General features: G+C 39.9%; 1 long non-coding RNA gene across 3 annotated transcripts in view; it reads left to right on the top strand.

Annotated features, from left to right (window-relative positions):
* LOC113607802 (uncharacterized) overlaps window positions 1–23,673 on the top strand; it is an 88,360-nt gene that overhangs the window by 63,664 nt on the left and 1,023 nt on the right. The window contains exons 6-7 of one of the 3 annotated variants that reach the window (XR_003428080.1): window positions 9,793–9,978; window positions 14,027–14,254. This is a non-coding gene — a long non-coding RNA (uncharacterized LOC113607802). The remainder of the gene's footprint in view (window positions 1–9,792; window positions 9,979–14,026; window positions 14,255–23,673) is intronic. The other 2 variants (XR_003428082.1, XR_003428081.1) reach the window with 2 other exon arrangements.

Here is a 23,673-nt window from a genome sequence, read left to right as displayed (position 1 = left end):
GGGTTGTGTAGGCTTCCTGGTGGAGGGGACTGGTGCCTGTGTTCTGGTGGATGAGGTTGGATCTTGTCTTTATGGTGGGCAGGACCGTGTCTGGTGATGTGTTTTTGGGTGTCTGTGAATTTATTATGATTTTAGGCAGCCTCTCTGCTAATGGGTGGGGTTGGGTTCCTGTCTTGCTAGTTGTTTGGCCTGGGATGTCCAGCATTGGAGCTAGCTGGTCGTTCAGTGGAGCAGGGTCTTAGTGTTGAGACGGAATTATCTGGGAGATCTGTCGCCGATTGATATTATGAGGGGCCGGGAGGTCTCTAGTGGACCAATGTCCTGAACTCGGCTCTTCCACCTCAGAGGCTCAGGCCTGACATGAGGCCGGAGCACCAAGACCCTGTCTGTCACATGGAGTTATCAAGATAGTGGTCATTGGCAAGTGAAACCACAAGAGAAGGGGCCCGTGCTATGCCTGGTCCCGCTGAGCAATTTTCAGACTTCAGCTCATTCTGGCAACAGGGCAACTGTGTCGATGACACAAGGCAGGACAGGGTCCATGAGGCGGGTGGCACTCATCTGTTGCGTGACCTGAGGGGGCCGGTCGAAGCCCTCGGGGAAGGCGACAGCAGCCAGGACTCCGGCCTCCTGTGGCTGCGGCGTCTTTGGGGTCTCCCTCCTGGTGTCAGGTCACTCTCGTTCCTGCTTTGGCGGTGATGCCTTTACCCTCAGCTTCTTCATTGGGTGAGTGTTCCCTGAGGCAACGTGTGAAAAGTGCAGGCCTCGCTTGACCCTCACTCTTTAAAAAAGAAAAACAACTTTCCCCCCAGCTTTATTGAGATATAATTGGCACATAACATTCTATAATTTTAAGGTTTAAAATATGTTTATTTGATACATTTATAAATTGCAAAATGATTACCACCATAGTATTAGTTACCACCTTCATCTGGTAACATAGTTACCATTTTCTTTTTGTGGTGAGAACATTTGAGATACACTCTGTATCAAGTATATGATAGAGTATTATTAGCTGTAATCACCATGCTGTGCATTAGATCCCCAAACTTGTTCATCTTATCACTGGAAGTTTATACCCTTTGAGCAATATCTCCCCCTAACTTCCATCCCCGAAGTCCTGGTAACCACCACTCTACTCTCCATGACCCTCAGTCTGAATTGCCATATTATGGTGCTCAACAGAGTTACTCTCTTCTTATGCAACATCACTCTTACAACCAGTACCCACCCATCTTTTTTTCTTTCCTGAAGCTACAGCTTTCTCTTTAAAAAATGCTCCTTTGGAGAGTTAACTCTCTGCCAATTATATCTAGCATATAGTGCATCTTCCGGCTGAAAAGAGTAGGACCTTTAAGTTCTTAACGTGGGATAAGAAAACAAGTCCACAAGAGTGACCAGTTTTTAAAAATAGAATGAATTCTACTCAGATTTTCTAGAAAAGATATATCTCGGCTGCATGACCGATTGTATTGTCAACCTGCGAATATAATATTTGTGTATCTGGTGAAATCTTGGAGAAGCAATAGGGAAGGGAAGTCTATGATTTTACTTGATAGGAGGCCACACAGAGAAAAATAATAATAAACATCATTTACTTTTTGGGGGCCTATGATTATCTCATTTAATTTTTAAAAAAAATTTATTTTTTTTTAACCCTTTGACCAACCGCATTCTTCCCAACCTAGTCCCTGGCAACCACCATTCTACTCTCTGTTTCTATGAGTTTGGCTTTTTTTTTTTAAGCCAAACATATATATATGTTTGGCTTAAAACATATACTTTAAGCCAAACATATACTTTTCCACATATAAGTGAGATATTGCAGTATTTGTCCTTCTGTCTGACTTGTTTCATTTAGTGTAATACCTTCAAGTCCCTCCATGTTGCAAATGGCAGGATTTCCATCTGTTTATGGTTGAATTAAAAAAAAAAATGTGTGTATGTGTGTGTGTGTGTGTGTGTGTCACATTTTCTTTATCCATTCATCCACTGATAGACACTTAGGTTGCTTCCATGTCTTGGCTATTGTAAACAATGCTGTGATAAACATTAGGGTGCAGATCTCTCTTCAAGATAGTGATTTCATTTCCTTCAGACATATCAACAGAAGTAGAAGTGCTGAATCATGTAATAGTTTTATTTTTAGTTTCTTGAAGAGCCTTCATACTGTTTTCCAAAGTGGCTGTACAATTTACATTTCCACCATCAGTGCACAAAGGTTCCCTTTTCTCTACAGCCTCTCTATCACTTGTTATTTCCTGTCTTTTTGATGATAGCTGTTCTAACACATGTGAGGTGATATCTCATTGTGGCTTTGATTTGCATTTCCCTGATGATTAGAGTGTTGAGCATCATTTCATATACCTGTTGGCCATCTGTGTGTCTTCTTTGGAAAAATGTTCAGATCTCTGCCCATTTTAAAATCAAATTATTAGTCTTTTTGCTGTTGAGCTGTATGAGTTCCTTATATATTTTGAATTTTAACCCCTTATCTGATATATGGTTTGCAAATATTTTCTCCCATTCCACTGTTTGCCTTTTCATTTTGTTGATCATTTCTTTTGCTGAAGAAGCTTTTTAGTCTGATGTCCCACTTTGTTTTTGCTTTTGTCAGTTGTGTGTTTTGGTGTCATATCCAAAAAATTGTCGCCAAGACCAATGCCAACTAGCTTTGTCCTCGTGTGTTTTTCTTTTTCTAGGAGTTTTATGGTTTAAGGTCTTACATTTAAGTTTTTAATCCATTTCTAGTTAATTTTTGTGAATGGTGTAAAGATAGGGGTCCAATTTCATTCTTTTACATGTGACTATCCAGTTTTCCTAGCACCGTTTATTTGAAAAGACTATCCTTTCCCTGTTGAGTATTCTTGGCTCCCTCGTCAAATGTTAGTTGACCAAACGTGCCTGGGTTTACTTCCGTGCTCTTGGTTCTGTTCCATTGGTCTATGTGCCTGTTTTTATGCATTTAATCTTTAAGATATCTTTCTGTGGTAGGTGGCATTTGCTTCATTTAAACTCAAGGAAACTGAGACAAAGAGAAATGTTTTGCCCTAGGTCACATGGCTAAAATGTATTCAAGTCATTTTGATTCCAAAGCCTCTGTCTTCAACTATATCACCTTACTGCCTGGTATGGCATGTGGAAATTTTTCCTAAACCTCAGTAAACTTCCCTGTTTCTCTTGTTCCCACATATAAGAATATAGGCATAGGTATAGTTGGATTTACATTTATTATTTCCACATGGGGGAACATGTACTTTCATATAATTTTGTATTATAAACAACACCTTGTAAATTAATAATAACCCAGTAATTTAATTGCATTTATATTGAGAGTGTGTTGCAAGTTGTTTAAACAGCACCACTTCAGAGGCAGCCGCACACATCACCACAGAACTGTGAGTGCAAAAATGAAATTTAGAGAGATTATATTTACATCAGCTTCAGCAATGAGGTTATGGATGAGTCATGATTGAACCATGATGTATACATATCTTAAAGTCTAGTTATTAGAAAATTATAGGACAAAAATGCTGCTGGTGCAAATATGTGTCACTGCATGTTCTCTAACACTTAACAACCTTAACAAACAAAAAGGAGGGAGCTAAACTAACAGTAATTTTAAATTAAAGAGGAAGAATATTAGCAATTGAAAATCACAACAAACTGAAGACAATACTACAATGAGGATTTAATACTCTGATAACAGAGTCCATTCCCCAAATTAAGAGCATTCCAGCTATCTGGGTGAGGTAATGTGCAGCAGGAGGCAAATCGGGGTTAAGATTGGCCTGGCAGACAGACTTCTTAGTGGAATACTGAATTTAGACTCTTTAATAAATTCTAGTAGCCGCCCAATTTTGGTTTATGAATATCACATTTTATTAATGGATAATTCACTTAGTAGGTGACTAATGAAAATGAAAGTTTATAAAATTTTGAATTTTGGAGTCATTTTGAGGCCCGTCAGTAAGACTCACGTCCATCAGTAGATGCCAGCTCCTTTTTAAAGAATCCTTTACATAGGGGGAAAAGCAGAGAGGATTAGGGTCAGAAGAGGCTGGTCTTAAAAGGCTGGTCTTTCCAGGTCTGAGACCTTGAGCAAGAATCTTAGCTGGACTGAGCTTGAGAGTCTGCGAATCACTCAGTGGTGTGCTGGAACTGGCTCATATCGGTGTTGGAGAGCTCATGGTTAAATTTCCAAGAATTCTGCAGGCCAGTTGTTAAGCCATTGGTAGCTTGATATCAGCAACAATGGGAGTATTACACTACAAAAATCAGCAAACACTACAAATCAGGGATGTTTTTTAGATGGTTTAAAAATTTTTTTATTGCGGTAAAATTGGTATATAACATTATATAAGTTTGAGGTGCACATTATAATTTAATATTTATATACACTAAAAAGTGATCTCCACAATAAGTCTAGTTACCACCTGTCACCATATTGCTTATCCCTTTCACCCATTTTCCCCATCCCTCAACTCCCAACACCTCTGTTAACCATCAGTCTGTTCTCTGTATCAGTGAGTTTTGTCTTGTTTTATTTGTTCATGCATTTTGGTCTTTAGATTCCACATATAAGTGGAATCATACAGTATTTGTCTTTCTCTGTCTGACTTATTTCACTTAGCATAATACCCTCAAGGTCCATCCATTTGTCAAAAATGGCAAGATGTCATTCTTTTTTATTCTTTTTTATGGCTGAGTAGTATTCCATATATATGGAATATGTATATTGCATATATATAAAACAATTTCTTTATCACTTCATCATTGGACATAGTTATTTCCATATCTTGGCTATTGTAAATAAAGCTGCAGTGAACATGGGGGCACATATATCTTTTCAAATTAGTGATTTCATTTTCTTGGGAAAACTGGAATTGCTGGATCATACGGTAGTTCTATTTTTTTTGGGGGGGTGCTCTGGGTCTTCATTGCTGCGTGCAGGCTTTCTCTAGTTGTGGTGAGCGGGGGCTACTCTTTGCTGCAGTCCGTGGGCTTCTCATTGCGGTGGCTTCTTTTGTTGCAGAGCATGGGCTCTAGGTGCAGAGGCTTCAGTAGTTGCAGCAGGTGGGCTTCAGTAGTTGTGGCATGTGGCTCAGTAGTTGCAGCGCACATGCTCTAGGGCACACAGGCTTCAGTAGCTGTGGCGCACAGGCTTAGTTGCTCTGTGGCATGTGGGATCTTCCTGGACCAGGGATCGAACTCATGTCCCCTGCATTGGCAGGCAGATTCTTAACCACTTCACCACCAGGGAAGTCCTGGTAGTTCTATTTTTAATATTTTGAGGAATCTCCATAGTGGCTGCACCAGTTTACATTCCCACCAACAGTGCACAAGTGTTCTCTTTTCTCCATATCCTTTCTACCACTTGTTATTTCTTGTCTTTTTGATAATAGCCATTATAACAGTTGTGGTTTTGATTTGCATTTCCCTGATAATTAGTGATGTTGTACATCGTTTCATGTGCCTGTTGGCCATCTGTCTGTTTTCTTTGGAAGAATGTCTATTTATTATAGATTCTCCAAGTCAAGGACTCCCCCCAACCCCCCCAGAAAACTGGCTTACCAGTTTTCATTCTTCCCTTCCCTCCAAAATATCACCAAATTCTGCAAAGAGGAAATAATGATTCCTCTATGAGCATTAAATTGTTTTGATATTGAACCAAAGCTAGGTAATCAATAAATATTCATTTTATAGGGTGGCTACTAGGCATGATCCCATTTAATTCCTTTACAGGTAGATGTTATTATCCTCAATGAGAATTACATTTTTGAAAATACCTGAGAACAAACTACTGATGCTCAAAACATTACGTGAATTTCGCAGCTATTATATTGAGTGGAAGAAGCCAGACACAAAATAATACATACTGTATTATTTCATCTATATGAAATTTAAGAACTGATACAAGTTCAAGAACTGATGGAAGATTATAGAAGCCAGAAGAATGCTTATGTCCAGTGGGGAGGAGAGTGGTGACTGAGAAGGGGTGTGAAGGAAACATTTGAGTTGCTGGAGTGTTTCTCTATTGTGATCCAGATAGGGGTTACACAGATGCATAAAGACGCAAAGATTCATCGCAATATACACTTAAGATGATTGCACTTTATCATAAAAGTAATTTTTACTTCAATAAAAAATTTAGTAAAAAGTATGTTATACCAAAAAGTAAAAGAAGAATCTGAGAAAGTATGTTGTATAAACTGGGAAGCACTTCAAAGTCTCTTTTACCTTAAAAATTTGAGATGCCTTTGACAACCTCCCTTCTCCTAGTTTCTCCCTCTCTGTGGCCACTCAGTCTCTCTAAGGTTCGGTTGGCTTTTCTCTGCCTGTCTTATAAGCATTGTGTCCCCAGAGTTCTGTCCTTATAACTCTCCTCACTTTAGGTACTATTGACAATCTCTGTAGCTCCAACTCCTGACACAATTTCCTAACCTCCAGGTCACGCTCTTTTCTCCTCTGTACCCATACTCATTCATTGAACTACTACATACTGGGTTGTCTTTACTGGGTGTCTTATGCCAAGTACTGTTCTTGGCACTAGGCCATGTCAGTCAACAAAACAGAGATCTTTGCCTTCATGGAGCTTATGTGCCCAGATCGCTCTCCCTGGGCCTACCAAGACTCAGATGTCCCAAATGATCTCATTATCTTCACCCCTTGATTCTCCCTAACCTCAAACTTGTTTTTCCCATGCATCTTCCATCTCTGTGATTGCACTGTCATCCTCTCAGAAACTCGGAATCATCCCTGACCCCGCTTCAACAAATCACCATCGGCTGACTATTACATGTCCTGAATATCTCTCAGAACCCTCCACTTGTCTGTATTTGCACTGCCCTGCCCCATTCTCATTCTTTCCCATTTGACTTACTAACTGGTCTCTCTGCCTCCAGTCTTCTTCCTGCCTATCACTCTCCATACAGCCGCTAGAATGATTATAAAATGCAAATCAGGACAAGTTGCTTTCTGCCTAAACCTGTCCAGTAAAAGTCTAAATTCCTTACCTTGTTCTCATATTCTCAGCTGTCAGGATAGAAGCATAGCTGCTGAAACCTGGGTTCACATCCCTGCTTACCAGCATAAACTTGGGCAAAATTGTTTTATCCTTCCCATGCCTTACTTCCCCATCTATGAAATGGGAATGATAATAGTACTGAGGTCGAGTTGTTATGGGGATTAAATTTATTATTGCACACAAGGCACTAAGAACAGTGCCTGGTCCTCAGTATATACTCAAGAAGGCTGGTTTTCTTTTAGACGGTGCTGTAATGTTTAAATAAGTTAAAACATCTAAGAGGCTTTGCACAGCACCCAGCCTGTCTTAAATACTCTGTAATGTCAATGTTGTTGCCTCTCTAGCCTTACTTCTTGCCCTTCCTCCATACAAACCTGACTCAGCCCTATGGGGCTGGCTATGGTTCTCTTTCTTACACGTCCCTTGGTTCCTCCCTTTCCTGTCTTTTTCCTGGATGTCTCCCACCAATCCTTCAAGTCTCTGCTCAGGCACCAGCCCCTGGCTGCCTCAGCCCAAGCTGGATTGGTGGCTCCTCCTCTGTCTCTCCCTCTTAGAACCTGTGCTTGCCTCTATTACAGAACATAGTAATTGTTTATTTAAAACATACTAAGAAGCATCCAACAACAGATAAATGGATAAGCAAAATGTGGTATATACATACAATGGGATGTTATTCCACCTTAAGAAGGAATGAAGTACATCATGGATGAACCTCGAAAACATTGTGCTAGGTAAAATAAGCCAGGATTTAGAGCCAAGATTAGAACAGTTAGGCTAAATTGCTCTAAATCCTGGCTTCACCAGGCTGTGTGACCTGGTGTAAGGTATACAGCTTCTCTGTGTTTTCGTTTCTTCATCTGTAAAAATAGGTAAATTTCTTTTATAAAGTTGTTTGAAGTAATGTGTGTAGAATACTTGACATATAACCTGGATAATGGTAAGCACTCAATAAGTGTTTTCCCTTATTATTGTTCAGTTGTGATCTCTTTGAGCACAAGGCTCTATGATCTCTGTCACAGTTCCTTGATATGGTTTCAGATTCCACATTGCAACCAACCTTGAAGAACATATTGCAACAGATTAAATGTAGAAGCAGATATAATCATCCAGTTGTGTTCCATTGATCTAGATAGTAAAAAGATTTTTAAAAAAATGCTACTCTTCTTGCTAGATTTTTTTTGTTTGAGTAAATATAGTTATTTTCTGTAAAACCTTTTCTTTATGTTAATGTAGAAAGGAATGACTAATGTTATTTTAAAATAAATTAGTAAGTATTTAAATTTTTCTCGATTTTAATTTCTAATATGGTAAATGTTGATAGGTAGAACCTATATAAACAATGTTCCTTGGATCCTCAGTAATTCTTAAGAGTGTAAAGGAGTCCAGAGACCAAAAAGATTGAAAACCACTGTCCTGCCTTGCAGTTGGATCCCTGCCACACCACCCAGGACAATTGGCCTCCAGTCTGTGCTTTAGCACTTCACAGGATGGGGAGGTCATCACCTCCTGGAGCAGCTGGTTTTATCTTTGGGCTACTCTGCCTCTTAGAAGGTTCTTGCAATGAGTCAAAAATCTTTGTTTTGGAGGCTCCCACTGACAGTTCTTAGACCCACCCCTTATTTTCACACACTGCAATTTGGAACCCTCTTTCAGGTCTGGAAGACAGTCATCAATTCCCCTTTGTGGTGGTCCCAGAGGGAATCACCCTGTCCTTCGTGTGACTAAAGTGCATATGTATTTTTTTGAGTCAGCCAGTGATTTGTAGGAAGCATTGCCAAGCTAGATAGCTCACAACTGCTTTTCCAGGAACCAGAAGATTATCTCCAGTCCCACACTGAATTTGAGAAACTCATTTTGTTGTTGTTTTTACCAATAAATTAAAAATTTCCATTATAAATCACATATGTTTCTTAAGGAAAATAAAGTAGGGAAAAAGAGACTTAAGAATGGAAATGGGGTCATGGTTAGTGCTGACTTTCTTGTCTTGGCATCTAGCTCCCTTTCAGGCTTGCCCTGAATGCCATTTTTTTCAGCAATTCCTAAAGCAGTTGTATGTACTATGCCTCCAGAGGTCTGCCAGGTTGACAGGCTGCCTGCTGCCTGGTCAGTCCCCAGCCCTTTAAGGACAGATGAGGAGGGGCACTCAGAGGAAACAGGAAGCTCTCAAGGAATGTGATTCTTGTACTACCTGAAGGTATTTTAGGCCAGATCTCTCCAGGCAAGGTGGGGTCAGAGGGGATAGACACTTTACTACAACAGAGATTAGTCAATTTTTTCTGCATTTTTGGGAGGTAAAAAATGAAGTTCTTATGGAAATTCTACTTCTGGGAATCTATTCTAAGGAAATGATGAGAGATTTAAATGGTGTTATGTGCCTATCATTATTCATAAAACTTGGAAACAAGCTAAATTTTCTACAATAAACGTTCAGTTTAAAAACTGTCTATAAGGGAATAGGGGGTATATGGGAAATCTCTGTACTTTTCCCTCAATTTTGCTGTGAACCTAAAACTGCTCTAAAAAAATGAAAAGCTTAAAAAAGAAACCTGTCTATGTGCTTGTATATTCTGTGCTGGTTAATAATAAATTACATTTACAAAATCTTTTTAATGATGTGGGAAAATTCTCAACATAGAGTGTTAGTTGCTTAATATATGACTAGTATACAGTTTTTATATAAATATTTGTTGACTGAAAATTGAAAAAAGCAGATAAGAAACTATACATACAGTACAGTCTTGATTGTATAAATATTTTTGTTACAGAGTGAAAAAAATGGATGACACCAATGTATCTCACATGAAGGAAACTGTCTTTATGAAAACTCTTTGAAATGCCCTGCAGACACAGATGTCAGCAGATGCCCAGCTCAGACAAGGGGAAGCTGTTTTGCATGAAACAAAGAGAGGAACATGGTTTATTGCTTGTGAAAAGGAGGGGGAAGAAAGAAGGTATTGGTCAACACTCTTGCAATTGCAAATGACAGAAATTTAACTCAATGTGGCTTAAGGGAAAACCCAGATATCTAGTTAGACATGGTTGGATTCAGGAAGTCAAACTTTGTCATCCATATCTGCGTTTTCTCTCCATCTCTTGATTTTGTTTTCCTTTGTCTTGATTCACTCTCAAGCAGACTCTTCACTTGTGCTGGCAAAGGTGGGCACTAGCAATGCTAGGCTGACCTTTCTACCAGCTCAGTGACCCCAGGGGTAAGAGTCCTTCACTCACCAAGAGTTCTCTCAAGCCTATCCCTGAATAGCAGTCTGGCCGGGGAGATGGAATGTACGGATTATCTGGGTTTCGTCACTTGTTTGGATCACTGGAATAGGCTGGGGTCAGCCCTGCTCAAGTCATTTAGAAGTTCCAAAAATAATTTGCAGAGTTCCTGGCATGGAGCTTCTAGAACCCTTGGAATTTCCTGAGTGACTAAAGTGTCTTTATTATTCATGAGTCCCTTGGATCACTCCTGAGTTTATGCTAATGAGGGCACTCATGGTGGGACCCTGCATAGCTTCAAGATTGAGACTGGTCACCAGAAAGACCAACCACTGATTAGAAGGTTGGGACTTTGAGCCAGCCCAACCTCCAGGAAGGGAAGAAGGATTGAGTTCAAGTGCATGGTCCATGATTTAATCAATGAAACTCCAATAAACCTTTGGACAGCAAAGCTCAGTGGAGGTTCCTTGTTGGTGAACTCATGTTGGGAAGGTGAGGTGCCCTCGTCCCATGGGGAGAGGGCACAGAAGCTCTGTGTTCAGGACCTTCCAGACCTTGCCCTATGTGTCTCTTCATTTGGCTGGTCTGATTTGTATCCCTTAAAACTCTAATTGTAAGTATAGTGCTATCCTCAGTTTTGTGTCATTCTGCTGAATTATAGAACCTGAGCGGGGTTGGAGGAACCCTCTGGATTTGTAGCCAGTTGGTTGGGAGTATGGGTGGCCTGGGCCCCTACTTGCTCCTGGTGTCTGGAGTGGGGGCAGTCTTGTTGGAGACTGTGCCCTTACAGCTGTGGAGTCTGACAATAACTCTGGTTGCTTAGTGTCAGAATTGAAATTGCAGCACAACAGATGACGTCAGAATAGTTGGGGTTGAAACAGAATAGGATGGAGTCTGGATCCATGCACTGCAGAACAGTGGAAGAGGTGTGGAGCCAGGAGCCTAGAGGCCAGGTGGTTATGATAACAGAAGATCACTGGGAAGAAACTGAAATCTTGAAGAGGGCTTTGGATTTTCACAGGATAGGGAGTTGGAGAGAAGAGGAGTTTAAGCCAATTTCATCTCAACCTTTCAGCAGAGGAGGGTCCCCAACTGAACTGAGTTACATACATTCATCTTTGCCATAAGAATCTGTGTTCACAGGTTTTCACTTTTATGAAGTGATTACAACTAGTTTTTCCAAGTGAACAAAGTTCTTTCACTCACTTATGGTCAGACTCACTTATCTTACACATGTGCATTCAAAGACCTTCCAGTCACTCTCAGAGCCAGGTGTAGAAGCAGAGAATGGAAGTGCTGGCTGATGCAGGTAGTGGATTTGCAAGGCGAGTGCAAGAAAAAGTCAAGAGGGCAAGATACATCAACGAGGATGTGTCTGTTCTGTCTGTAAAAGCCCCAAATGCCAGAAAGTTCAGTGATGTGTGTGTGTGTGTGTGTGTGGTGGCAGCACATATCAACTCAATGTTTTAGGGAGCAGTATGAACTCAGGACCATATCAGCTCACATAAATTAACATTCCCACTTCTGGCTGGTTTGATGAATACTCCTGGTTCATAAGTCAATGTGTGAGTTTCCCCATAGAGCAGGCCCTCCACAAAAACATGTAAAATACCTTATTGTATTTTCCTCACAAATAATCACTGAGAATGGTTGAGTCTTATTCCCTTTGTCTTTTGTTTTTAAACTAGGGTTAATAATAAAATAAACTTTAGGTTTTTCTTGTTTTTTTTAATTTATTTTATTTTTGGCTGCGTTGGACCTTCCTTGCTGCACACAGGCTTTCTCTAGTTGTGGTGAGTGGGACTACTCTTCACTGTGGTGTGTGGGCTTCTCATTGCGGTGGCTTCTCTTGTGGAGCACGGGCTCTAGGTGCGTGGGCTTCAGTAGTTGTGGCTCGCGGGTTCTAGAGCACAGTAGCTGTGCACAGGCTTAGTTGCTCCGCGGCATGTGGGATCTTCCCAGACCAGGGCTCGAACCCGTGTCCCCTGCATTGGCAGGCAGATTCTTAACCACTGTACCACCAGGGAAGCCCTAGTTTAGTTTTAATAAGCCATTGTCACAATCAGGATCATAAACATATCCGTCACCCCCAGAGTTTTTGGTGCCCTTTGTGATCTCCCTCCCACTCTTTCTCCCAAACCCAGACAACAACTGATCTCCTTTCTGTCACTATAGATTTGTTCACATTTTCTAGAATATTTTAGCAATGGAATCATATGCTATATATTCTTTTTTTATGTGGCTTCTTTCACTCAGCATAATTTGTTGAGATTCATAACTTGTTCATTCTTTTTTATTGCTGGGTAATATTCCATTGTATGAATATACCTCAATTTGTTTATCCATTCACTTGTTGATGAACATTGGTACAATTTCATAAGTTTTGATATACATATACACACGTGGAGCCATTGCTCCAACCAAGATACCCATCACCACCAAAAGTTTATCTCCAGTGTTTGGCTATTACAAATAAAACTACTATGAATATTCATGTAAGAGAACTTCTATGGATATAGCTTTCATATGTTTTCTCTTTAGTAAGTATCTAAGATTAGAATTATTACATCATTTGGTAGGTATACTTTAACTTTTTAAGACACTTCCAAACTGTTTTTTAAGAAACTGTTTTCTAACCTAGTATACATCACCACTCTTCTAAATTCTCGCCAACACATGGTTTGGTAAGCCTTTTTAATATTTTACATTCTAAAAAGTATATAGTGGTATTTTATCATGGTTTTAACTTGCATTTCCATGCAAGTTAAATGATGGCTAATGATGGATGGCTAATATCCATGGCTAATGATATTGAGCAACTTTTCATATGTTGTTAAGAGTTTTATGCATTTTCTTCCTTTCTTTTTCCTGTTCTTTATATGTATATATTAACCCTTTACTATATGGGGAAAAATGCCTCCCCAAATTTTTGCTCATTACTGAAATTTCATATTGATGGCTAATAATTTCTATTATAATTAATGTAATAACTATGGTATTTTCTAATGGAAAAGTAGGTCTAAGCTTGATATTATAATAATATTGATAGTGAACTCCAACCTTTAGATGACTCTAAATTTTGTCATTTTATGAATAAAAGGTGAAAAGTTCTGAAGCAACTGAGAATTTAGTAGCAGTTGCAGTATTGATGTTAGCCATTTTCTTATCTTTTGCAAGCTCTGAAAATCAGTGTGATCTGACTCTGCAATGAGTTTGGGAACTGCTTTGCCCAAAATCAGAGTGATTTTTGTAAAAGCTAAAACATTTATTTCAGCTCAACATGGTGGCCTCTGAGAATACATTTAGCAGAGAACATCAACTAATGCAATCTTACTATATTTTCAGAGACTCTGAATGTTCATCTTTAAATGGAATATTCTCTTTGTATTAGGGGACTTGCATAAGTTGCATTTATAGTCACCCTGGGCATAAATTCAGTGTGTAAAATCTGGCTCAATCTTCCCATTCCAGATGAGGAAACTGGGGCCCTGGGAAGTAGAGATTTGCCCAAGGGAATCTGGTGAGATAGTGGCAGTGAGCACAGTTTAGGTAAGGTGGGCAATGCTCTCTATCCTGTCTCTTCTCTGAGTGAGATCAACAGTGAGTAAATTATAAGACCATAGAAAGTGAGTGCTGAAAGGAGAATTAGAGACCACTCAGTCTACTCCTCTTATTGTAAAGTGAGAAAACTGAGGCCTGTGGCAGGGGAGCAGCATGTCCAAGGCCATGCATAGCAAGTTTATCACATAATTGAGACTGAAAGTTGGGTCTCCTGATGCTTAGTTTTCAGGATGGCTGAGCAGGTCTGCTGCCTCTCCAGTGAATGAAGGGCCAGAGTCCGGGACTTCGCACAAAACTTTGATGGGATTTGGAAGATTTCCTTGTGGAGGTGACAAGCACTCGAGTTGTCTTTATAGCCCCAGTAATAAGATGATGGCATCATCCATATTCCCTCTACCAATGACTCTTCCATGGCAACGTAGCTGAGACTGAGGCTAAAGGGCCAAAAAGGTAAGGATGCTCTCCTTAGCAGATGAAAAGTCATGCATGTGTCTCTCTCCGTGCATCATTCATTTGGCCGCCCATTTTCCCATCCCTTCATCCATCCACACACCATTCAACAAAACCTACTCTGGCCATTATCCTTGCCATTGAGGAGCTCCCTGACTCTTGGGACAGGCAGACGTGTAAACAATGAATTAAGATACAAAATGTAATAAAGAAATAACTAAAGGGACTTCCCTGCTGGTGCAGTGGTTAAGAATCCGCTTGCCAATGCAGGGGACATGAGTTCGAGCCTTGGTCCGGGAAGATCCCACATGCCATGGAGCAACTAAGCCCGTGCGCCACAACTATTGAGCCTGCGTTCTAGAGCCCACAAGCCACAACTACTGAGCCCGCGTGCCACAACTACTGAAGCTCACGAGACCAGAGCCCATGCTCCGCAGCAAGAGAAGCCACAACAATGAGAAGCCTGCGCATGGCAACCAAGAGTAGCCCCCGCTCACTGCAACTAGAGAAGGCCTGTGCACAATGAAGACCCAACACAGACAAAAATAAACTAATTAATTAAAAAGAAAAAAAAAAGAAAGAACTAAAGATTCATTGGAAAACCTAAGAGGTAGTACCTAATCCATCTAGGGTAGAAGAAAGAAGAGAGGGCGAGAAAAGTCTTCCCAGAGGTGTTAGCATGTGTTGACTCTAGAAAGATGAGCAGGAAGTATTCAGATGAAGAACAGAAAGGAGGAAATGCATTCCGGGATGAGGGAACAGCCTGAGCAAAGATACCTCTAAAATTGTATGAATAGTATCACCATTTATTTTAAAAGTATGTGTGTTTGGGCTTCCCTGGTGGCGCAGTGGTTGAGAGTCCGCCTGCTGATGCAGGGGACACGGGTTCGTGCCTCGGTCCGGGAAGATCCCACATGCCGCGGAGCGGCTAGGCCCGTGAGCCATGGCTGCTGAGCCTGTGCGTCCGGAGCCTGTGCTCCGCAACGGGAGAGGCCACAACAGTGAGAGGCCCACTTACCGCAAAAAAAAAAAAAAAAAAAGTATATGTGTTTACATGTATATGATATAAAAGGGGTTATACACTAAAATGTTAATAATAGCTATTTATGGTGGGATTATAGGTGACCTTATAGAATTTCAGTTTTAATTTTCATCTATTTTTTAAAAAAATAAATTTATTTATTTTATTTATTTATTTTTGGCTGCACTGGGTCTTCATTGCTGCTCGCGGGCTTTCTCTAGTTGCAGCAAGCGGGGGCTACTCTTCGTTGTGGTGCGCGGGCTTCTCATTGCGGTGGCTTCTCTTGTTGCAGAGCACGGGCTCTAGGCACGCGGGCTTCCGTAGTTGTGGCACGTGGGCTCAGTAGTTGTAGCTCGCAGGCTCTAGAGCGCAGGCTCAGCAGCTGTGGCGCACGGGCCCAGCTGCTCCGTGGCATGTGGAATCTTCCCAGACCAGGGCTCAAACCCACGTCCCCTGCATTGGCAGGCGGGCTCTCAACCACTGTGCCACCATGGAAGCCCTTCATCCATTTTTATTATTTTTTTTCCAGTAGTGAATGCGTGTCACTTGTGAAATAAAATAATAATAAAAGTTTAAAAAACTTTAAAACCTTTTTCAGAGGAGCTGTTCTTCCTTTGTTATTGAAAGTTCCATATGTGGAACATAGAAAAGTGGTACAGATGAACCTGTTTGCAAGGTAGAAACAGAGACACAGACGTAGAGAACAAACATATGGACACCAAGGGAGGAACGAGGAGGTGAGATGAATTGAGAGATTAGGATTGACATACATACACTAATATGTATAAAATAGATAACTAATGAGAACCTCCTGTATAACACAGGGAACTCTACTCAATGCTCTGTGGTGACCTAAATGGGAAGGAAATCCAAAAAAGAGTGGATATATATATACATATAACTGATTCACTTCACTGTACAGCAGAAAGTAATACACCACTGCAAAACAACTATGCCCCAATTTAAAAAAAAAAAATAAGGAAGTCCCAAAGATGGTCATGAAGTTGTTTGTCAGAAAAGGCTTTCTGCCAGGTTTGGAGATCTTTGTTTCACATAAAGCTTTCAGAAAAGATTTTATACTAGATTTCTATGTATACACAAAAATTTCCTACAAATTGAAGAGGCAGAAAAATTCCCAAGCAAGGGTGTTGAAACACAGCTATTCCTTTAGACATTTATTTAACAAATATATATCATGTATCCCTTTGAAGGCCCACAGATGAGTCAGGCAAGGAGACCCCTTCAAAGATAGGCCATATAGACAAAAATGAGCATAAGACAAGGTAGACAAGGCCAAGGACTGGGAGAGAGGTCAGCTGTGGGAGAGATGAGAGTCAGAGAAAGAATGATCATGGGCTTTCATAGATCACCACAACTATTCCCACCAGCATTATTTAAAATGATAGCAAGGGCTTCCCTGGTGGTGCAGTTGTTAAGAATCTGCCTGCCAATGCAGGGGACACAGGTTCGAGCCCTGGTCCTGTAAGATCCCACATGCCACAGAGCAACTAAGCCCGGGCCCCACAACTACTGAGCCTGTGCTCTAGAGCCCGTGAGCCACAACTACTGAGCCCGCCCGCCTGGAACCCATGCTCCACAACAAGAGAAGCCACTGCAATAAGCCCACACACCACAATGAAGAGTAGCTCCCACTTGCTGCAACTAGAGAAAGCCCACGTGCAGCAACGAAGACCCAACGCAGCCAAAAATAAATAAATAAAATGAATAAAATCTATCTTAAAAAAAAGAGAGTAAATAAATAAATAAAATGATAGCAAACACCTACAACATTCAAAGTGTGAATTGCAACCTATTAGTGGGTCATGAAATCGGTTTAAATTGTCAAGCTAGAACTTTTTATTTTTCATGTTATGTAAGTTATTTATTCATTTATTATTATGGTATAATTGACATATAACATTATATTAGTTTCAGGTATACAACACAATGTATTTGTATATGCTGTGAAATGATACATGTATAATGATATTTGTATATGGTGTGAAATGTGTTTGTATATGTTGTAGTATTTGTATATGTTGTGAAATGATCACCACGATAAGTCTAGTTAACATCCATCCCCATATGTAGTTATACATTTTTTTTCTTGTATTGAGGACTTCTAAGATTTACTCTCTCATCAACTTTCAAATATACAATACAGTGTTATTAACCACAGTCATCAGGCTGTATATTATACCTCACGACTTAATTTATTCTATAACTGGAAGTTTGTACCTTTTGACCCCCTTCACCTGTTTCACCACCTCCTACCCCACACATTTGGTATTTTTTTTTAATAAACTTTTTCTTTTGGAGTAACTTCAGATCTACAGATAAGTTGCAAAGATACTTCAGAAAGTTTCTACATATTTTCACCCAGCTTCCCCTAAAATGTTGACATCTTACATAACCATGGCACATTTACCAAAACTGAGAGATTAACATTGGTACAATATTATTAACTAAACTATAGATTTTACTTGGCTTGCACCTGTTTTTCACTAATGTTTTTTCTGTTCCGGAATCCAACCCTGGATTATATTTAAGAGACTAGTAAAAAGTGAAATTCGATAGAATACAATACAAAATATCAGGGTACATTGCTCAGATTAAGGATAAGTACTGTTTTATAAAACTTGTTTCCATTACATGTATAAATTGTAGTTTTACTGAAGGTGGCAGCTGAAAAAAGTAACAAAAGAGAGAGACACAGTCTTAGAAGACACCAAATAATTAAGCATGCTTACCATTATGGGGATTAATATTCTAGTGAGAAGCAAAACAAAACACTTGAATACAACAATGTGAACACTAGTGCAAAGTCAGAAAATGCAAAATAACACAGGACTATAGGACTAACAGTCAGAGGACAGAGCAAGGTAGAGATCCTTTTGTTCTCATACTGATGGCTGAATAACCTTGTCCTTTGGAACAGAGCATAACGGGCCCCGTACATGTTGTTGAGTTGGATGGAATTCTTGGATCAAGCAGCTGAATGGGCTGCATCACAGGAACACACTACACACAGTACTGGAGCCCAGTACCACTCTCCCCATGCCCTTCTCTTAGGCCTGGCTTTGTCCCTAATGAACTAATTAATGGTTATAAAAGCAGTTGGTAAAATGCAGTTGGTATATGCACTTTGAATGAGTCACTTTCTCTTCTGGGCCTCGGTTTCCTCATCTGTGAAATGGGGACATGACTCTTGCCATGGCTCCTTCACAGGGCTGTTGAGAGAATCAAGGGAGAAGAAAAGTGTTTTGTAAATTGTTAAGGGCTATACAGATCTATGTAAAAATTATGATTTCAGATATAAATTTTCATTGGTATTATTGTTCTTTGGGCAGTAAACATTTTGAGAACAAGGATTATATTACTTATCTTCATAACCCTAGGGCCTATTACCATGCCTAGGCCCTCATGGCAGACTCATCTCTATGGAGACATAAGGACCTGGGCACACCTTCCCCTCCACGGACTTGCAGATGTTCACTCAATTCCCAAATGCATATCACCCCCGACTTGTTCCTCTACCCAGCAGGGCAGAGTCAAGCTAGATTAACTCTTACTGACCCTGCAGATTTGGGTCTCAGCATGGATCTTTCTACCTACCTGGAGAATCAGGAGAACCATCTGGAGAACCACACCTTTCAGATTTTATTTTTATTTCTAGGAAGTAGCCTAAATGTCCATTGATAGCTGAATGGATAAAGAAGATGTGGTATATATACACAATGAAATATTACTCAACCATAAAAAAGAATGGAATCTTGCCATTTGCAACAACATGAATGGACCTAGAGGGTATTAAATTAAGCAAAATAAGTCAGACAGAGGAAGACAAATACTGTATAATTGCACTTATATGTGGAATCTCAAAACACAAAACAAACAAAAAAACAAAACAGGAACAGACTTACAGATACAGAGAGCAAACTGGTGGTTGTCAGAAGTGGGGAAGTGGGGCGAAATAAGTGATAGAGGATTAAGAGATACAAACTTCCAGTTATTAAATAAATAGCTCATTGGGATGTAATATACAGCATAGGGAATATAGTCAATAATACTGTAATAATTTGTATGGTGACAGGTGGTTACTGGCCTTGTCATGGTGATCATTTTGTAATGTATTTGATTGTCAGATCACTATGTAGTATACCTGAAACTAACATAATATTATGTCAACTATACTTCAATTAAAAAATTTTAAAATGTATTAGATTATCCTTTGAAAAAAGTTTCAAAGACACACAACACACACCCCACATATATATATAAGAAAAATACTGAAAATTAAACCAAGAAAAGCAAATCTTACCTATAATCCTCAGCTTTAAAAAATTATATAAAGTGTGTAGAAGTCCAGTCCCCCTACCGTCCCCTTTCCAATTCCCAAGAGTAAGCACTACTAGCAATTTTTCCTATACTTATACTGATATATCATTTACCTTCATTTTAAAAAACAAAAAATGAGATTATATTATACAAATTTCTTACAGCTTGTTTTTTTGCACTCAACAACAATAAAGGACATCTTTTTAGGGCAGTACATACAGATGCATTTAATTCTGTTTAATGCCTGTATAGTATTCTGCTGTATGGATGTATCATTCGATTAATTAGTCACCTATTGATGGATATTAGGTTGTTTCCAGATTTATGTAGTCACAGTACTGCAGTAAGCATTCTTAAACTTCATGTATTTCTCCTATTTTTTTTTCCCTTGGTAGGATAGAATCCTAAAAGTGCTGTTGCTGGGCCATAGTAGATACATGCTTTAAATATTATTAGATGCTTTCAAAGTAACTTCCAATAAGTGTATGTCAGTTTACACTTCCACCGGTAGTATATAAGAGTGTCCACATGATTGGCATTATTAATCATTTTAGTGTTTTAAAAAAATATATATATATATATATTTATTTGGTTGCACCGGGTCTTAGTTGTGGCACACGGGATCTTTAGTTGCGGCATGTGGGCTCTTAGTTGCGGCATGTGGGATCTAGTTCCCTGACCAGGGATCGAACCCAGGCCGCCTGCACTGGGAGTGCGAAGTCTCAACCACTGGACGACCAGGGAAGTCCCCATTTTACTGTGTTTTTGAATCAATATTCTTAAGCCTATCAAACTAAATGTGGCAGAAATTATGGATTGATTTATTCAACATCCCATGCAGCTGCCTTCTGGTATGTCTTCCTGTACTGGAGGCTGGAAAACCAAATCACATTTCCTAGACTTGTTTCCAACTAGGATTCACAAATAAGATGTATCCTAGCAACTTGAGTTTGGAACTGAGTTAAGTGGGGAGAGAGGCAGGACACAAGGTAACCATTTGTGCTGGTATGAACTGCAGGAGATGGCATGGTTCTGGAGCCAGCAGCCTTAAGAGAGGCTTCTGTGGGAGGGCAACAGCTCCGTTGGTGGCTCCCACCAGTAGGACTTGGGAGTCACTCCTGAAAGCTCAGCCTGGAGTCTTTATCTTTAGCATTCCCAATGATTCTTCAAATGATTTCATACCCTGAAATAAATATTTTATGCTGTATTTTTATCCATTTTCTACAGTAGATCCTATGGACTGTTTCCTATTATATTCAGTTGTGTGACACTGTCAAATTATTAACCTCTTTGGGGCCCAGCTTATTTATTAAAAAGAGATAATAATACCTATATATGGGGATGTTGTGAAGTTTAAATGGAATGATGAATTGAAAGTGACTGACTTACTCTGGGTTCAGCAAGGCTTATGGGTAGTGGGTCTTTTTTCTCTTCCTTCTTTTTAGACTCACTCATCCTATGAGACCCAGCTCAAAGGCCATCTCAGTACCCCTGGGGAGGCAGAATTATTGTTGTCTTCTCTGGGCTCTCACTACATTTAACTAATTCCTTTACAAGTCATAACATGTTGTACTATGACTTATTCATATATGTGTTTGTCTCCCCACTAGATTTTGTGCTCTTTGAGGGCAAGGGTATTCATAATCCATCTCTTTATTTCCAGGCCCCAACAAAGAGCAGGGGATGAGATGTGTTGGTTGAATGAATTAGCCCTAGCCCTGCCTCACTGAACTCCTCAGTTCCCCTCCCCTGCTTGTTGCAACCATCAATTTTAGTGGCCTCATTGGTATCTTAGATTGGGATCACTTGGCTACAGGGAACAGGAAGCCTTTTAAACTAGCTCAAGCAAAGATGGGTATATCAGTAAGCTTTAGATGCAGGAAACAAAAAGCGCCCAAGCTATTGTTAGTAGAAAACGGTTTAAAGAAAAATGAGGTACTTTTAAAGTTGTTGCAAATTTAGGAGGAGTAAGTTACAGGCTGGACCTTCAGGAATAACTCTCAGAACAACACTGCCAAACTGACTTGCCAGTGGAACTGCCACCTTTTGTACAATTAGGGAGCAAGGGGATCAGAAGCCCACCAATGGAACTACTGATTTTCAAGAATATACAACTGAGGGGTCAGGATGCTGCTGCTGCTGCGACAACAACTACCTCGAGATAAGCACAAAGTTAGTGAGTAGCCACTGAGATACTGTTACAGAAAAACCCAAAGTCTCCATAACTGTTCTTTCCAGCAGCAGTAGCCAAGGCAGCAAGAAGATGACCTCTGCCTCACTTCTGCCTTCCCAAACTTTCATGAGTGCCTTTAACTGGTGGAGCTTTCTTTCCTACCCCTCCTGTATTAATTTTCTATTGCTCAGTAAATTACCACAAACTTTGTGGCTTAAAACAACGCATATTTATCATCTTAGTTTCTGTGGGTCAGAAGTCTGTGGACGACTTAGGCAGGTCCTTTCCTCGGGGTCTCAGAAGGCTACAAACATGGTGTTGACAGTTTGCATTATCATCAGAGGCTTCCAAGCTCCCTCAAGTTGTTGGCAGAATTCATTTCCTTGTGGCTATAGAATTCCTGGTGCCATGCTTTTCAAAGGCCAGAAGGAGAGTGAGAGTGAGTCTGCTTGGAGTCTTATATATACCGAGAGCACCTGGGAACAGTGACTCTCCCCAGTAATGAACTCAGCTAGTGCATAGATCTTGGCTTGTAAATACTGTTCTTCAATGAAAGGAATAAGAACTCTTTGGAGACATGACTTATTTGAGGACTGGGTCAAAGAAAGTGCAAGAAGAGCCTGGAACGTCTTGGGCCAAAAAGCAAGGAAGTGCTCAAAGAAAGATGGGGACATGTGAAAAGGACACTGAGTGGTATAACTATTTTGGAAGACAATTTAGCAATTCTTATAGAGTTAAATATGCATTCATGCTACAACCCATTCATTTCATATCCAAAAGAAATGAAAATATATATCCACATAAAGACTTGTACATGAATGATCATAGTAGCTTTATTCATAATAGCCAAAAACTTGAAATGCCCATCAACAGTTAAATGGATAAACTAGTGGTAGTGTATCCATACAATGGAATACTACTCAGCAATAAAAAGGAAGTACCGACTGACACATGAACAACATGGATGATCTCAAAAACATTATGCTGAGTGAAAGAAACTAGACACAAAGAAGTACATACGGTTCCATTTTCATGAAATTCTAGAATAGGCAAAATTAAGTTACAGTGATAGCAGGTCATTGGTTGCCAGGGTGGGGCAGGGGTAGGGGACTGACAGTAAAGGGGCACAAGGGAACTTTCTGGGTCAGAATGGGTATGGTAGTGGTTACAAGGAATAAACATTTGTCATAAATCATCAAGCTAAACACTTAAAATAGGTGTATTTTTATCACATGTAATTTATACTCCAATAAAGTTGATACTAAAAACTTGAGCAAAAGATCTGAACAGACACTTCACAAAATAGGATATACAAATGACCAACAAACTTATGAACAGGTTTCAACCTGATTAGTAATCAGAGGAATGCAGATAAACATAATATGATATCACTACATACCCACCAAATGATTAAAATAATAAAGATTGATAATGCCAAGTACTGGTGAGCATGTGGAACAGCTGGAACTCTCATTGCTGGTGGAAGTGTAAATTGGTTCAATTATTTTGGAACATAGGTTTGGTGTTATCTACTAAAGCTGGTTTTATAATGTGAAACTATAAAAGAAACCCACTTAGTCTGTGGCAGATATCTCTGGTACTTGTCACATTCCTTTAACCCACATCTAATTTCAGCTGAAATTTTGGAAAACAGTTCCAACTCTCCTCATGGTGCTAGTGTGTCACCTCAAGTATACACTTTACATCTTTCCTTATTCTGCCTTAGGACCTTCTCTGATACCTGTAGCCCTGCAAGCAAAGTCACAAGGTCCTTGGGAGTCAACAGCCCTGGGGGCAATCATCATTCAAATAAGGATGGAAGCCTGTGGATAAAAGCTCTCATCTCTCAGATGGTTCTTTTTTTTTTTTTTTTTTTTTTTTTTCGGT

The sequence above is a fragment of the Aethalodelphis obliquidens genome, unplaced genomic scaffold, assembly GCF_003676395.1.
Source record: "Aethalodelphis obliquidens isolate GAN/ISIS:26980383/991018 unplaced genomic scaffold, ASM367639v1 scaffold50, whole genome shotgun sequence".
In the NCBI taxonomy this organism is placed as follows: domain Eukaryota; kingdom Metazoa; phylum Chordata; class Mammalia; order Artiodactyla; family Delphinidae; genus Aethalodelphis; species Aethalodelphis obliquidens.
This window is presented reverse-complemented; position numbering and strand designations above follow the sequence as displayed.